The sequence below is a fragment of the Anopheles nili genome, chromosome 3 (assembly GCF_943737925.1).
Source record: "Anopheles nili chromosome 3, idAnoNiliSN_F5_01, whole genome shotgun sequence".
NCBI lineage: Eukaryota > Metazoa > Arthropoda > Insecta > Diptera > Culicidae > Anopheles > Anopheles nili.
The window spans coordinates 35204808-35221517 of record NC_071292.1 but is presented as its reverse complement, the minus strand read 5'-3'; the positions used below and the strand labels follow the sequence as shown (position 1 = coordinate 35221517).

The following is a 16710-nucleotide window of genomic DNA, read 5'->3' as shown; positions in this document are numbered from 1 at the left end:
TATTGCTGTTCTCTTTCAAAACTTCATTTCCTGTTTGTAAGCATTACGCTCTGAAATCGATATTTAAATTTATTACACCAACCACATTTCCAACGCTACTCAACACAATTAAAAACTGAATCTGAACTGAATAACGGCATAGCGCTATGTGTTGCAAAATATTGTACACTTTTAAATGTAAACATGCATGAGAAGAAAATGAGTTGACTTTCTAAGCCCAGTTTAGTGTCTAAATAAATTTTTGAAGAGAGAAAAGTTGCAGGAAACTGCACTGTTTGTTGACGACTTTACATTTTTGTTAATTTCTTTTATTCTGATAATGGAAATTCCTTTCCCGACCATAATGTAAAAGTCACTTGTAAAAAAGAATAAACAAAAAACCATTTTTATCATTGAGCGATATTTTAACATAACAATAAATTAGATTTCCATCCACCCATTTCCGCATTGCAGAATATAATATTTTATAACTTGTTGTATAGACTGTGTTAAGGCGTACATGAAAAGTTGTTGTTAAATTTGACGATATTTGTTACTTTGGGCATTTTTTTTTCAATATTCCGAGCAGGGATTGTATGCCCTTCCACGAATTTGTCTCCAACCGGGAGAGCTGCAACGTCACCATTCTAATTTTCCAGTAAATATTGACATTTTTAAGAATTTGCCTCAATTCATTTAATTCAGACATGATTGCCATGCTTGACCATATCTTCCAATACTCTAATAGGAAGAGCTCGTATGGGAGCTCTTGTTTTTAAAATTTTGTGTAAAAAGAATCATCCTCACCTAAAATCATCTGGACCAAGCTTTATTGCTATGACCGAATTATTTTCTTGGTAATACAGACAGGAGGTTCTTTGGAAACCTCCCTTTGTTTCCCACTGGCGTAAATAAATCTTCGTCGCGTTATGAATAGGAAGAAGCATTTGTAGCGTGTTTCAATCGAATTGGATGCCATGTGTATTTTTCAATATTTTTTATGTATTTGGTAGAGGGAGAGGGGGACAACCATTTGGTTATCCGCTTGTAGAACTGAAATTTAGAAAGTCTTTGTATTAAGTGATAAAATTATAGTTGATTTCGACGACATATGTACTTCAAAGTGATATTTTATGATTTGTTAAACGGGGTGGGGGTGGGGGGGGGGGGGTTGTATGACAGCCTCCCTTTGTTCTTCATTGAAGAGGCTGAAATTTTGCCGAGGTTGATTTAAGCTAATAAAACATCTATGTACCAAATTTCAGCCAAATCGGGCGTCATTTATAATTTAAGGCGGATAATATTCATTTTTAGAAGGGGGGGTTTGCATGGGAGCCCCCCTTTGTTCCCCATTGAGATGGCTCAAATTTTGCGAGTATTAGTTTTTAGTAATCAAACGTTTATGCACCAAATTTCAACAAAATCGGGCTACGACTATAATTTTAAGCGAATAATATTCACTTTTTGGAGGGGGGGTTGTATGGGAGCCCCCCTTTGTTCTTCATTGAGGAGGCTGAAATTTTTCCAGTATTTGTTTAAAGTAATGAAACATTTATGTACCAAATTTCAGCTTAATCGGGCATCATTTGTATTTTTAAAATGAATATTCGCGAATTGGGGTTGTATGGGAGCCCCCCTTTTGGGGGGCTCTAAAAAAAACAAAAATCAAACGCCCAAATCCGAGACCATTATGCACCTATGTACCAAGTTTGGTGCAAATCGGTTCAGTGGAAACCCCATTGAAGCGCGCGCATAGGCACATATATATATATATATATACATACAAACATTCATTTTTATTTATAAGATATGTTTTTTTTTTATTTTTATCAATTCATTTGAAGCATACTGATTTAATAAACGCAGCAAAATATGTCTCAATTCAAACGATTTATTAAATTGTATTTTGTTATCTAACGCATAACGTGATATTACTATTTGTTTGTGATAACGCACCTATTTGTGTTTTTGATCCAATGTATGTTGAAAAAGATGCCTGTTTTCCTCACTTAAATTTTCTTGCATTCGTTATGACTGTTTATTGTTTTAGTGGAAGAGAACTGGTGTTGGTACATTAGTATATATTCTCTTTTTCCAATCATGCATTTTTATCGCTTTTCTGGTTATGGTGTGAAATACAGCTTTTTAACTGTTGCTTCTCAGTTTTCTCGTCATCCATCATGCTATATGGGATGGGGAAAGGAATGGAACATCATAACCGTATGCGTGTTTCAATTCTATAAGAGTGGCAACGTCCTCAATCTCTATCAATTTTCACTGCTAGAAAGGTGGTATGTTTTGAGGAGATTTTTCCAAGCTCATCTTACTGATAGCAACGTAAAAGGCATCATAAAGGTGGGCGCTATATATTTTGTGGACCAGAGGAGTCGAGAAATTCACTTGTGGGAATTCGATATTGGGAAGTTGCTGGAAAGCACATGCATACGCGTATTTGTGCGTGTGTTTAAGTAAATATTCACAACTCGTGGCTTAGAAGGGCGTTGAGTTTTCCGTACGCGTTTCCAATGGATAAGCGGGTGGTAGTTTCTTTTATGTTACCATTTGCCGTCTTGCTCAGGAGCATACAAACGGGAATCTAACCCGACCCTGTGATCTTGTCGCGACATCATCAACCTTCTTGTACCGAAGGGGTGAACACGATGCGTGAATGATGTGGCATCATCACTCGTGCCCTCGGGCAACTCGGCGGGGCTAGCAACATATGTAATGTAATAATTCTAACACGTTTCTTGTGATATTTCGTCATGGAAACGAGACAATAAATGAGAATGTGTATCCTGAATTTTTGCTTCTAGGTATTTACATACACATTTCTGAGAAAAAATATCCTCTGTAATGCGTAGTGTTCATGTTTTTGCATAATAAATTTGCTGTTTTCAAAGATGCGTATTTATCATAATTTTCGTAACATTGTATATTTACATATTTATTGTCTCTTATAATCTCTTTGATTTTAATCTCAAACCCAAAAACCGAGAATTTATTTCATAAATTATCATTCTGATTGATTTACAATGATTGGTGCAGTTTCAGATGCCGCAAAGAAAATCGACCTCATTTGAATATAAAATTAGCTCTTCAACTTATTAATGATCATTGAATTGGTTTGAATTAATCATATTCCAAATCTAAAACATCATTACGATCTTATGACATAAATGGGTTTTCTGTATTTAAAACATACTGCATTTCTGTACTTAAGACAAAAACAATTCTCATAATCAATCCAAATCAATCCTTATTTGTTTTTCCAAAAAAAAATCATTTAGAAATACGCATTATTACTGAACAGATCTATCATAATAAGAGTGCTTTTTTATACATTTTAAATAATACATTACAAATTTGTGATAGACAAGGCCAATAAGAATAAGCAGATAAGAGTTGATCCAATGCAGGGTGAACAAATTAGTGCTAAGCAATCTTTGCTAATAATTTTTTAAATTTGAGATAACATCTATTTACCATCTTACATTCTATCATAAACAACTAATTATTTGCAGGGATTTGGTGCAATTTGTTTTGTTAAATCATCGGATTATTATAATACTATAGATAGGTACAAAACATGCCATGAGCAATGGTAGATAGGCTAGGGTAGAAAATGAGTAAGGAAGAGAAGAAAATTCAAAAAATCCTAGAACAAATTCATTGAACTGCGCCAAAATCATGTAGACGTCTTAATGTTAATGACGAATTTCACGCTCTATGCGTTATCTAAGTGTATTGAGGTAAAATAAATATCAAATAACATAAATGTAAGTAAACAAATAAATATTTTAAAATTCAAATCTTTTGTCAGTGTATTGGGACCCAAGCCACTCTCATGTAATTTTTATTTTCATCTATTAATTGTATTTCCATTCACGAAACAATTAATTAATTAACAAATTAATTAGAGTATATTTGTGTATATATTTTTTGTTTGTGGGGCTCGATAGCCGAAGCGTTAGCGTGCGGCACAAACACACAATAGTATCGTAATCGATTCTTGTTTGAGCCCCCCGTACGCAGGACTTATTATTCAGCTACGAGTAATTCCAAGTCATGAAAGCCTTGGCTAAGCCTTGCAAGGTATGCCTTGACCGTACACCGGTTGTCGAGCCAATAAAGAAGAAAAAAAAGATATATATATATATATATATATATATATATATATATATATATATATATATATATATATATATATATATACATATATATATATATATATATATATATATATATATATATATATATATATATATATATATATATATATATATATATATATATATATATATATATATATATATATATATATATTTGGAAATATTTGTAAAACAGATAAGGTAGTTAAATATTATTCAAAACTCAATCATTGGACAGAGCGCTTGCTTTAGTGCATTAGACAAAGCACAATTGAATGCATTCGTTGATGATGTTGATCACGTTATTATGCTGGAATTATGTGCAATCAAACAATGAGGTTCTAGTGGGGGCGTTGGGGGGAAAATATTATATTGGTCGATTCTTGGCATTTCTATCAAATGCTCCATCTCCAGGCGTTATCAACATTCGACTAATGGTGTTTTCTCGTCCTTCGATGCGCTCGTGACGGTACAAATTTATCAAAAGCTAATCCTTAGAAAATTGTACACAAACACAGGTTGGCCTCTCTACTGCCTGCCATTAGAAGGCGTTATTTAGTTGAACGTCTGCTGACCGTTGTAGAGACGTTAGTAGTAAGAGCATCTTGACATTGTAGTGGATTTCGTGTTGCACTTTCCTGTGACATGTCGGGAAACGAGAAACGATTGGCTGGAAGTCACCAGTTAGGCAAAGCACACATGAAGAACCTGGTAGAAGGTCTAACGGGTTCAGCAGCCACTGAGGTGAAGGAAGTGCGTCTTAGAGGGATAATTTACCTAGTAGTTTCGATATTTGTACTAGTCATCAAAAACACACCATTTCCAAAGAATACCTCGGTGTTGAGTATGCAACGTGCGGTGTCTAGCGTTACAAAAGTTGCTTGCCTTCAATGGCAAAAGTCGAACGACTCGATCTTTCGATGTTCAGAGGGAAAGTTTTTACAACCCGATCAGTGTTGAGTGTTGGTTTAGCTAACATCTTCTTAGAAATGCATGAGAACATGTTTTAACGAGTAAATATATTAGATTTGCATTATTGAATCATTTTATTACCATCTCCGCAGCAGCCATGATGTGAGACGAGTGTCCGTTGTTTGCGAATGAGATGTACGATATAAGTAGATTTCTTTGGCTCGTCCTTTTTGATGCTTATTTTCTTGTCCTATACCCTTTTGCTTAGGGTTTACACTGTAGAGAGTGTAAATGTCTGCAAGCAGGAGGTTTTGAACAGATATTGCTGCATTTACAATGTGGTTTGGATATATTTCTACATGTCTTTTGTAGAGTTTTGATCAAGTCAGTGCTATATGATCAGTGTATATCCTGCTAGCTAGTATTTCACAGAAGAGAGTATATTTAAAATAAGTTTCATACATTTACTCGGTGGGTGCGTGCTAAGAAAACTTTCTAACAACGTTTCGAAGAGCTCCACCGATACGCTGAGAATTAAATTGATTCGTTTCTCTGCTCTTTGCGCAGTAGTACTCTGTACTGCAATGGGGTGAGTCTCGTCGACTCAAAATACTGTAGTCTGTTTGAAAATCTGTGTATTTCATCCGTTTCCCTTTGCGGCAACAGCGCCTGACTGGCATAGCCGAGCCGTCACTCGTTGTGACAGAAATGGCTGGACCGTTGAGGATCGTTCCGTTCCGTGCCATTTCTCCTGTGTCGGGGTATGGGCTGTGTATTCGCCTTCGGATTTTGAGCTAGCATGAACTCGCTCAAGGGCGACGAAAAGTGAGTGGACTTCTAACTCCAGAAACGCCACTTTTGGACGATGATGGCTTCGTTTCCCAGGACGTTGATTTTCGGTCGGTTACGCGGCTCAGTGATAGTCGTTTTGGGCATGGCGGTGCGGGAAAGGCTCGGTGATTTGGACCAAGACGTGTATCTAAGATGTTTCGTCGGTAGAACCGAAGAAGATGAAACTGGTTCATCGGAGAATGCCTGGAAAGTCTCTGGAAAAAATGTAGAACTCTACTTTTCTTCTCCCGGAGGGTAAATATCTCGTGTCTTATTTGATGGTTTACATTATTATTGGTGGCTTACTTTTGCTGCCGCTTTCGTCTCAGACGTTTATTCCTGTGCGCTGCTGTTAGTCTGTGCCATGGTGTTTTGTCATATATTTTTTTATTTTGCTGCTTCTGTAACCAGGGTGGAGAGAGATTTGAGGCGGTCAGAAAAATCCATATTTGCTGTTTGGTTCCAGTAGAACCACAGAGCAAGCCGCTCTATTCTGTGGAATGTGGCTGTGCCATCCTTTTAAGTTTTTTGTTACCGTTCTCGTCGGAAACCAACTTTTACCAACGCTCCAAATCTCCTCCCTATCCGTGGCTTCAGTGGAATAACGAAAAGTTATTTCGATCCACACAACAGTCGACCAAGAACTACGGGCCGGGCCTTAGGATCCTCTGGAGCCAACAACAAACTTTCGACCGTGTGCGTTCGTTCACCTGTAAAAAGGTGGCAACATAAGCAAAGCTGCGTCTAAATGAATGGGCACCGCAAGGGAATTCAGAAGAAAGACTTCGAATCGTCCCTTCTCTATTCCCATTGTGGGATGTATTGGTGTTGATATTAGAATTTTGTTCGTTTTGGTCCGTACCGTTACGATATGACGTTACAAAAAAGCCTGTCGTTTGAGAGATTCTGTAGTATACATCTATAGTATATATGAAATGGATTTATGTGGCTCGCTGCGTGTTATTTTCACTTTGTTCATGGATATTATGTTTCGTGGTTTCGAGTATATTTTGGCGTTTGTAATCATTATAAACACACACGAACTGACCTATTCTGGACTTATTTGAATTACCGCAGGTTCGTCACAGAACAGTGCGTGGTAAGTTTGAGGTTGTTGTTGTTTGTGATTGAATTGAAATTCTTCTAATGGCTTAGTAGATGTACTTAAAGTGCATAGTAGGATTACAGACGTATGTTGTAATTGAGTTTAACGAGGTGAGTCCTTAACTCTTTTTTAGCGTAAATTGTGTCAGTCTTCGATTCAGTCATTATAATGATGAATGTAGATCATGCATTCGTAAAACCAAATAACTGTTATCTATAATGCGAGTATGATATCATGGCGTTACCAACTTTAGCGGAAAGAAAACGCGGATATTCTAGCTTACCGATAAAAAGGGATATAGTAGACATAAGAAGGTTGTCTCTACCAGGACGGTGAATGCGGTTGCAGGTTTGAAAGAAAAACGATGCTCATTTTATCAACATCATCCAGGGCTGGAATAAGGGCTTTGGGTATCTTAATAACAACCTCAGTGTCACTTGCAGAATCAGGATAGAGGGTGGGATGAATGCAAGTGCATTCCATTGCACACCAAACCGTGGGTAGATTGGTGAATGCGTCTCAGCGTGCCCGTAATAAAAACCCGATCCGATGCCGTCTGCTCGTATCTGCTGCTCAGAAATTGAACGCTCAGCTACGATTGAGCGGAACGAAGAAAACGTAATCACATTCAAACCATAAATTATAATTCCAACGGTAGAGTATAATAAATATTTCCACTGCATATCTAATGCCATAACCAATGTACTAGGTTGGCCGTTGCCTGGAATATCTGTTACGTTCGCCTTGTTCCGGCATTGGAAATAGGAGTTAACGAAGCAAGTTTGCCGTTGTTTTCCATGTCTTTCCTTCGTGGTGGTCGAATGGGGGGCCCGGCCCGTATGTTTGTGGGGTAAGACCGAAAGGCGGATGGTAAAAATGGCGAGGAACTATCCTTTTGCTGATAAGCTTGCTGCGGAAGGTGAAAGAAAGCCAATTTTCCCCGATTACACATCGTCGCACGCCGTCGTCGGAAGGAAAACGGTTTCCGTGAAGGGCCAGCGGTGTCGTACTCCGACATTTCCGACCATTTTGTGTAGTCGTACGTGAGCGAGCGTATGTTTGCGTGTGTGTATGTTGTATTTTGGACAGCGGTGTATGTACGCCCAACGTCTGGTTTCCCTAAGGATGTAGAGTGTGGTCTTGGATGAAAGGAAAAGGGTAACATTATGAATCATAACGACGAAACCCATCCTGACGCATGTTTTTAGTCATGAAGGACTGCAGCCAGATTTAACGTTTGGCGTTCCAATAGCAGTATGCGCTGGTTGTGTGGAAAATATTCGGGAGGATTTTGGCTGTGTCGTTTTGAACAGGAACGTGGATTCTAACAGCGTTTAATAAAAAAAACGATTGTCCTTTTCTTTATCAAATAGGCAGTCCAAGCATCGGACGCAGTGGGTGCTTTTGCTTCATCGAACTGTTTTCCATGTCAAAGTTTAATGAAATGTAGTTAGAGCTATTGCACATGATGCTCTGCTTTTGGCGCTAGCATAAAATCGAGCACGTTATTCCAGTGCGATCCAGTCGTTTTACGAAACGTCAATAGCGGCAAACGTTGTATGTGAACACGTAGAGAACAATAAAGAAAAAAAGTGAAAATGCTTACGAAAAATCGATGTGCTGGACTCTCATTTGATCGCTTCATCATCGGTGGTGGATATTGTATTAAAAACGATCGTATGCCGTTTGTGTCGGATTACTGTCAGTGTTTTACTGGCTGAACGTTCAGAATGCGAACACGTATTCCGCTACTAGTATTGGCTAGTAGTCCGAAAATGTATCCTGCAAAGGCTTGGACGAGAAAATCTTATTTACTTCGTTACGTGCATTCACGTATTCTTTTCGTTCCGCTGGACCTAGAGGTCAAAGTTTTCTTAGTCACGGTTGTGTAGATTCGTATTGATTTCTTGTTAACGATCAGGCGGACGATAACTTGCATCGGATTTTGGATAAGGGTCTGTCTTTCGGATCCAATTGGAGCCTCTCAAACACCGATTTTGCTACATAGTGCGTATTTTATTTGCTTTAGATGGTTTGATTGCGTTAGGCGTTCGTTTTAGTTTGTTCGAGTTTGCCTAACATTTTCGAGATGCAGATTTAAAAGGTTTTTTTTGTTAAATATGTTGATCACTTCAATAGAACACTAATTAGGGCCAAAGTGCTATAGTACAGTCTACACTGTATTTGTTGGGTGGGGTATTATTGGGCAGTTAATCATAGAAATGTTAAATAATGCATAATGTCGATTCGCCAGAAATAATAATTAACAACAATAATGCTAAGCTGCTTGACTAATAATACTATGATTTGAAACATCTATGTTTGCATGATACATTGACATTTATGGAATTCCTTCGCTACTTCGCCATGAAGCTCAAAGCATGAATTCGTAATAATCGTTTCGCAGTTTATTTACGCAGTTCGTGTTAATGATTTTACCAGATAATTATAAATGCACGATGACACAAAGAAACAGGAAAATTGTGTTGCTCTCACTTCGGAGGCAGCTGGAAATGCATCTCGTTATCATAGCATTTTCTCATGCCAGTTCCCTGTGGCACAAGAAATTAGCGGAAAGAAATTTTCATGCTAAACACCTCATTCATTATCCTGCTTGATTGTCTTTCGGTACGAATCTGGGGAAGATAAACCATTCCGGTTACTCCTTCATAGTTTCCCGGTGTTTGCGTTCAGCACTTGCACGCGGCAATGCGGACGAAGGGGCGGTGTTGAAAAAGCATAACATATTTTCCCCATTAATCATCTCTCTGCGTCGGTGTTTTCACCGTTTAGTTGCGATTGCTTTCGCCTCGTAGCTGTTCAACTCGTGGCTTGGTGTGGTTTGTCTATCCTTGGCATAATTTTTAGTTATTTCCTTTTTCCCACTGTCGTTCCGTTCACAATTTCCATGACACTGACATTTGTACGTAGTCGAATGAGCGGGTGGTGCAGATGAATCGTTCCACTACACGTTTTCCACTGTGCTTTGTTAGACGTTTGTTACGGTGGGAAACTGGTGGGTTGGATCAGAAAATATTTCGTAATTTATGAGTGGTAATTGCAAAACCATGATGACAGAATAGAATGCCAATTTCGGTTTGGGTTCGTTTCAATCGCTAGTTTGGTGTGGGTGTTGTATGTACCGGATTTACTTTAAAATTTTGTACGGCTCTAATGGTACTTTTCACCAGATATAGCTTTTCGTTATATGCATTGCATGAATTGTGTTTTTGCGCGTATTTTTGATGCACATACTAACTACGTTAAATATTTGTTTTAATGCGTTTTTGTTATTTCCATTGAAACACAACAAACATCATTCATACAATATGTGATATTTTTTGTTTGTTGACTGTCTTTGTCGACAAACTGAATTATGTTTATGTTTTACCAACTTATAACTGTTACCCTGCATAGTTTCTCTTTTCCTTTTGTGTATATGGTATCCATATCGATTTGTATTAGAATAAAATTCTAGCTTATTCTTGGTAGAATTTTAAATATTTATATGAATGATTTTTTAACCAAAAAATACTGCAAAATTGTTTTGGAAGATTATTTTTGAAGAGCATAGTGAACATGAATTAACATGGGAAAATTAATTACCGAACAGGTCGTCCGAATTTGAATGGTGGCTGGAAATGCTCATGTCCTGCCAACCTACCAGCTAACAGGAATATGTTGTCTGGCTGACCGCAAATCGATCGACTATTCGATCGAATGTGTAATCAGCCATAGTAAACTGCGGTTGCAGCAGTATTTATCTCCGGTGTCGCTAAAGTAGTCCTGGCGTACATACGCGTGGCTTACCACAGCTAATTGTGTGCGCTTCTGTGTATGGGTAGAGAACCAAATTTTAAAGTTCGCGAGGCTATAACACGGGTAGCCAATCGCATTGATGAATGTAATAATGAGGACGTACCGAGGATTGGTATGTTGCACTGCATGTGGGTCAACTTTTGATTATTTTGATGCAAATTACCATATTTTTGATTCGATGTCATTTCAATCGAGGGCAACGTGGCGAAACAGAGCAAAAATAGATGGTGGTTTTTTTTTGCTGTTTCGCCCGGTATGTTATATTGATTGTGGTCTAGCAAATCGAAAGGATATTTTTTTGTATTATGACAACTGAGAAAACCGTTATCATCCATGCATTAGTTGTACGAACTATTCTACTTTGCTATTTGTTTGTTGTTAGCAGCTTTTGTATTTTAAAATGTAGTTAACACTTAATTTACATGTTTGGCGATCGGCTCGCTCGGTAGCACTGTTGTTTATTTGTGCTTTTGTTTGTGGTTTTATTTTTTTATATTCAAAAGTTATGTGCGTTGACACTGTTTGCTTGAGCTGTTCTTCTTGATAGTCTGTGGTTCTTTGTATCCTGAAGCTGTATAGTTTATCTGGCCGTGCGCTTGAAACTGCTAATCAGTTTGTTCGCTCTGTTTTCACTTATTTCTATTTTTGTTACTTCCTACTATTACAAATACTAGTCCTAGTCCTGAAACGGCATATGTGTGCCCGTTTACTTCAACCCAGTGGAGAGTTTGGCTAGTTTTCTGTATCCTTTCTAGCTTTCTTCTTCTCTCTTTCTCATGTTGTATCATCACGAGAGTTAGAAAGCAGGCTATTCGAGCGACATTGGTTGTGTAGTAAAGCGCCAGCGAACGAATGTTCTGGGCCAGCCGTGAGCAGCGCCGAGATTGAATTAAGTTTTAATTAAAATTTTAATGTAATTATCGGATTAAATGGGTTTCGGTCCGAGCTGTTTTCGATCCCGGTGCGAACCGTCGAGCGTGGTCCGAGTTAGTGGCATTGGTCGCGCTTTACAGCAATCTTGCCGAGATCTCGTCCCAGGTTGCTGACGCTAACACTCTAAGGTGCCGCGGCTGACCACTGGGACGTCGTTCATCCCAGCTTCATCCACCGGAAGTGCGAAATGGTATGCTTACCTCCTGCACAGCAAAGCTCGACCGTGTCATAGGTGGTGCTGGATAGTCGCTTTACCCGTGCATAACCGTATCGCTTGCGAAAGTGCTACAGTCTCCCAGCGCGCATTCGTTTCTATCGCTCTAGTTGGGTACAATTGCTGCGCGCGAAGGAGCAATTCATAGTTTCGTTTCACTGGGTCGTCTGAGTTGCCGCGCGTGTCCCAATTTCATAGGCGACCGGAGACCTCCCACCGAGGGGAATAATGTGGTGGCTCTAGTGTGCTCTTGCATGGTCGTCGTGTGTTAACATGTGATAAATTATTATTCGCCGCTCAGAAGTTTCGTCTCATTTCGATGACATTTCGCGCGGGCACGTTTGCATGACGATGCATGTCCTCGCGCCGCTTTTCACAGTGTGGAAGCTTTCATACGGGTGGGAAGAGAAGAGAAAGTGGAGTCCCCGGTGAATGCGTGTTTAGTTGTCGCTTTGTTGAAAATATTGCTAACATGCAGTGCGCATTATTTTTTTCTCGCTTCTTGAATAATTTGTTAGTTGGGATCGGGAGTTGGGTCGTTCATATTTGTGTCAAATGCACATTCGAAGTATATATTGTTTCGGAGCTTTCGTTGGGTTTCATTTTTAAAGAGTTTTGAATTTTTCATTAGATTTGATGGAAAAATCGTGTAATGTTTTGTTCCATCAATAAGGCTTTCAAAAGCAATATGAAGTCTAGAATTCCACTAGTATATTTCAATAGAGTTAAAACAAATTTAATATAATGCAACTCTTTTATACAAATAAGTAAGCTCCTGCATAGCAAATGAAGCCTTTGGGAAATGTAATGTAGAGAGAGGTTACGTATAATCATATTTCCAACATGCTTGCCTCGCATTGATTGATTGTGTGGGGCCACTGGTACTTCTATCCAACCGTTCACGGGGGAACTGTGGGTTCATGATTAAAACTAATTCTGTGTAATATAAAAGTTCATGAGAGCAACGAAAGTACCGTTTGCTCATGTACGTGTGTGTGTGTGTGTTGTGTGCATCCGTTTCGATTCGAGCCGTCCTTGAATGAAGCGTCTTATGTTGGGCAGATTAGTTCCCCTACCTGAACGTTTCATGCAGCCTGGGTATTGTATGACTGCGATCAAACCATTCCATGGCTAGGTTCCACGGGTTTGATTGGAGCAAGCGAGAGCTTTCCCAAAGAGCATGTGTGTGTGTGATTTTTATTTTGGCAAAGTAAGACTATTGGCAGGAACATGAAGCAAAGCATGAGCGTAGGAATTGAACTAGGTCATTTAGAAGCGTCCAAGATGGTGGTTCCAAGAACCACAAAGTGTGTTCATACCAAGGGAAAAGATGTGAGTAACATATATACTGGAATTCCTTCCTACGAGTCTGTAGGAAGCACGGTTGTAGTGCAGTATAGTATGGAAAAGGTCGTAGCACGGTTCATTGACGGTAATTGAGGTAAGCTCACTGTTCTTTGGAGCCTTCCGTTGTGCGGTATTTTCGATGCTTGCAATGTGACATTGAAAAGCAGGGAGTAAAGTTCAGTCTTGCTCTTATTGTTCGTACGAATGGGAAGAAACTTGCCTATAATACCCACAACGAATAACTATTCGAAAGTCATAGAAAATGTACGGAGCACGAAGAAAAATATGTTCGTATTTTTTTTATAGAGGTTTTGTTCATGAGTCAGTAGGTTCGACCGGTATTTGCTTTTGTTATGCAATGTATCTGAATTGCTTAGATATGTCTGATTTTACTGCTTGAGAAGTTCTGAATTGGAGAATGAGTTTATGTGGAATCAGATCGAAAATGATATGACATATGATTGGCAAATATAATGTAAAGAGCGATTGTTACGTTGTTTGTGCTGATTTTGCTGATGAAAATATATGTTGTTTTAGTTCGTTCGAGCTTAATGCTTTTTCATGACATATATCGATTAGAAAAATAGTATATCGTTCTGTTTTTTGATTGTAAATCGTGTATTAAATTTCTTAGCGCCTGTCAATCAAATAACGTATATTATTTGTTTATTTTCAGAATAATTCATACTTGAATTACTACGAGTGAATCATTAAAAGGTAAATGATAGTTATATTTGATATCGTTGAACTTTCGTTACTATAAGTAATTGTGTTGTTAAGTGCAGTGGAAATTCATTACATAAAGGGTTCGAGGAGTCCGTCATACTTATAACCGTAGTAGCGTGTGGTCTTGTGATGTGGTAATGTGGGTTGCACTGCCGATTGCCTTTGATTGGTAATTTCGCTGATGATTAATTAATTTCCTCCTCAGAATTTAACGGTGGTTCAATTATTCTAATGAACGTAAAACCAGAGAGCTAACCAGCGGTATATGCCTTCCACACACACACACACACACTGCATTCGGAACCCTTTTGCGTGCATCTGGGCCCCTTTTCTCGACCTGCATTGAGGTTGAGCTCCGCTGTACCGGAGTTAATGATAATCCTAAATCCCCTTCAATAATCCACCGATTGGGTGCCAACCGCCAGCCTGCGTCGTGTTACCACGGTCGACCATAATGAGCCTGTGGCATTATAAATATATTATTCTCGTGCATTAAACAACTCAATTCGACCGGAGACATACGAGAGGTGTCGTTGCTACGTACACATTCTGGTCGAAACCGATCAATGAACTACTGGCCCCCTATCGGTGCGATAGAGAGCTGCCGCCAGGACATTCAGCGTGCGGCTAGCATAATCTATCCAAAAGGCTAGCTTGCGCAGGATGCGTGTCGACCACCATTGCTATGATGTCATTCTGTTCAAACACAATGCCGGGCCGGTGTCAGGATGCGTGCTGGTGGCTTGCCTCAGTTGCCCTGAATCGCTTCACAGACGATGCTAAAGGCGCCGTTGGTGGAGCAGATTGAGGTGTGAATGAATCTAATCCGATGGCAGAAAAAAATCACAGAGAGTAGTAGTACGACGATCCGTGGTCCTCGTTGGGTACGGCTGTCTGCCAGCACCGATGCCGACGGCTAATGTTTGAATATTGATTGTTAATTAAATCGGAATAATGATTTATAGCAGTACGTCAGCGAGACACGGTCGGTTTTCCGGCTGGGGCTGCATTCCGCCACTGGCAATCACGCAATACGGCGGGATTTTGCGTATGCATATTGGTGGTGAGATGTGCGGGTGTGGATGCATATATACGCGCGTCATGTGTAAACGCTGTGGATGATTGGACGTATTGTCCTGGCGGTACCGCAGATGACTTAGCTTTTGCATAAATCTGCCAATTGTGCATTCGTCGGTAGGGGGCGGCGAACATGTTGGCTTCGTTTGGTTGCCGTGCGCCGTGCCGTAGGACGACGGTAAAGTACGTGACACACGCACCAAGCAAGACCTCGATGTACGATGATGAAGCTCTTCTTCAAAGTCAACCGTTCGGCGCTTGTCGATGGCAGCTGCATCCAACCATTGCTGTAAGATCGACGTATGGTCGACCTATTTTTCCCGATATTGCTACTGCAAGCGAGCGATAGAGAAAATGCGAATGAGCGACATAACGCGAAACACATTTACTATAGCCTGTGGATTGTTCGATTGAGATCTATCGCTCGTAAATGTGACGAGCAGACACATACCAAAAGAATTTTGGAACAGTAGTTTTATTAGAAACTATAGCAAGCAAGAGAATATTAATTTCTTTATATGAACGTCAATACATGTTTATATATGCATTTCTACATGTATTCCATATGTTTTATAGGCATGTATTTGTTCTAGGGATCACTATGGTAAATTTGAACTGAAGTAATTAAGATTTGGTACAAAAGAAAATTTGCTTGTGTAATTACACTTCGATTAGGATATATTATAAAGCAGAATTTTGGTGTAACTTGGTTGTGTGGGTTGTGGAGCAAAGGAGCTCATGAAGCGTTTACATAAATAAAACCCTCCCTAGAGCCTCGGTGCAGGAGGTCATGCGGGTAGGGCTGTTGTTATTTGTCATTGGAATTAACATTTCCGCTTTCTGCACAAGAAAAGTAGCAATGTTATGTAAGAAAGTCGGCAATTGCACGCGGCAACGTCTCATCCAAAATCCGTAACGTACACCATAAACAGCGTAGAAGGTGGAAGTGTACCACCTTGTGCACATAAATCGAATCAAATACTTGTTACAGATTGCGACCACATTGGTGGCCGGCCTGAATGTGCGCGGGTTGGCGAGACGATCGTGGCAGAGGGTTTCCTACTTTTAAGTGCTTCCTGCATTGCCTAGTGAGGATCCGCGCGTTTCGTGCCTTTCGTGGTGGTTTTTCCCCATTTTCCAGACCCGAAGTGGCTACTACACATCCACGACCAATTATGGCGGGAGCAACAGCAAAAAAAAGGAAGAGTTCCTGCCACTGCGAGCGCGGTCCGCACGTTAAACAGTGGGAGCAAAAGTTAACTGTGCATACATTAGCTCGTGTTTCGTAGCGTGCCCGATTTGCAGGGCGTTTCGATGACACCCTGTGCCGCAGGCAAGCACAGGTACTGGGTTGCGCAAGTTTCGCCCCACCGAGCCGCGGTCATGGGGTGCGAAATCGAGAGACGAACTTCCAGGACGCTAACGACATCCAGCTGCGCAAGGTGAATCTGCTGACAGAGTGAACCTTGCGGGTGGGTGGGTTGTCGCTCTGCTGGCGCCACAGCCGTGTGCAGCTGTGTGGGCAAAAGTTTATTAAAACAATGTAAAGTTGCACAAATTTATCCCGCACACCATCGAACTTAGTTAGGGGCGAACACGACGGTGCATGCAGCGTG

The 16710-nt window shown here is 39.9% G+C and overlaps 1 protein-coding gene across 1 annotated transcript in view; it reads left to right on the top strand.

Annotated features, from left to right (window-relative positions):
* Positions 1–16710, top strand: part of LOC128726006 (tyrosine-protein phosphatase Lar) — a 209542-nt gene that overhangs the window by 24241 nt on the left and 168591 nt on the right. Inside the window, exon 2 of the mRNA XM_053819784.1 lies at positions 13968–14008. The gene's annotated coding sequence lies outside the window, so the exon portion shown is untranslated. The remainder of the gene's footprint in view (positions 1–13967; positions 14009–16710) is intronic.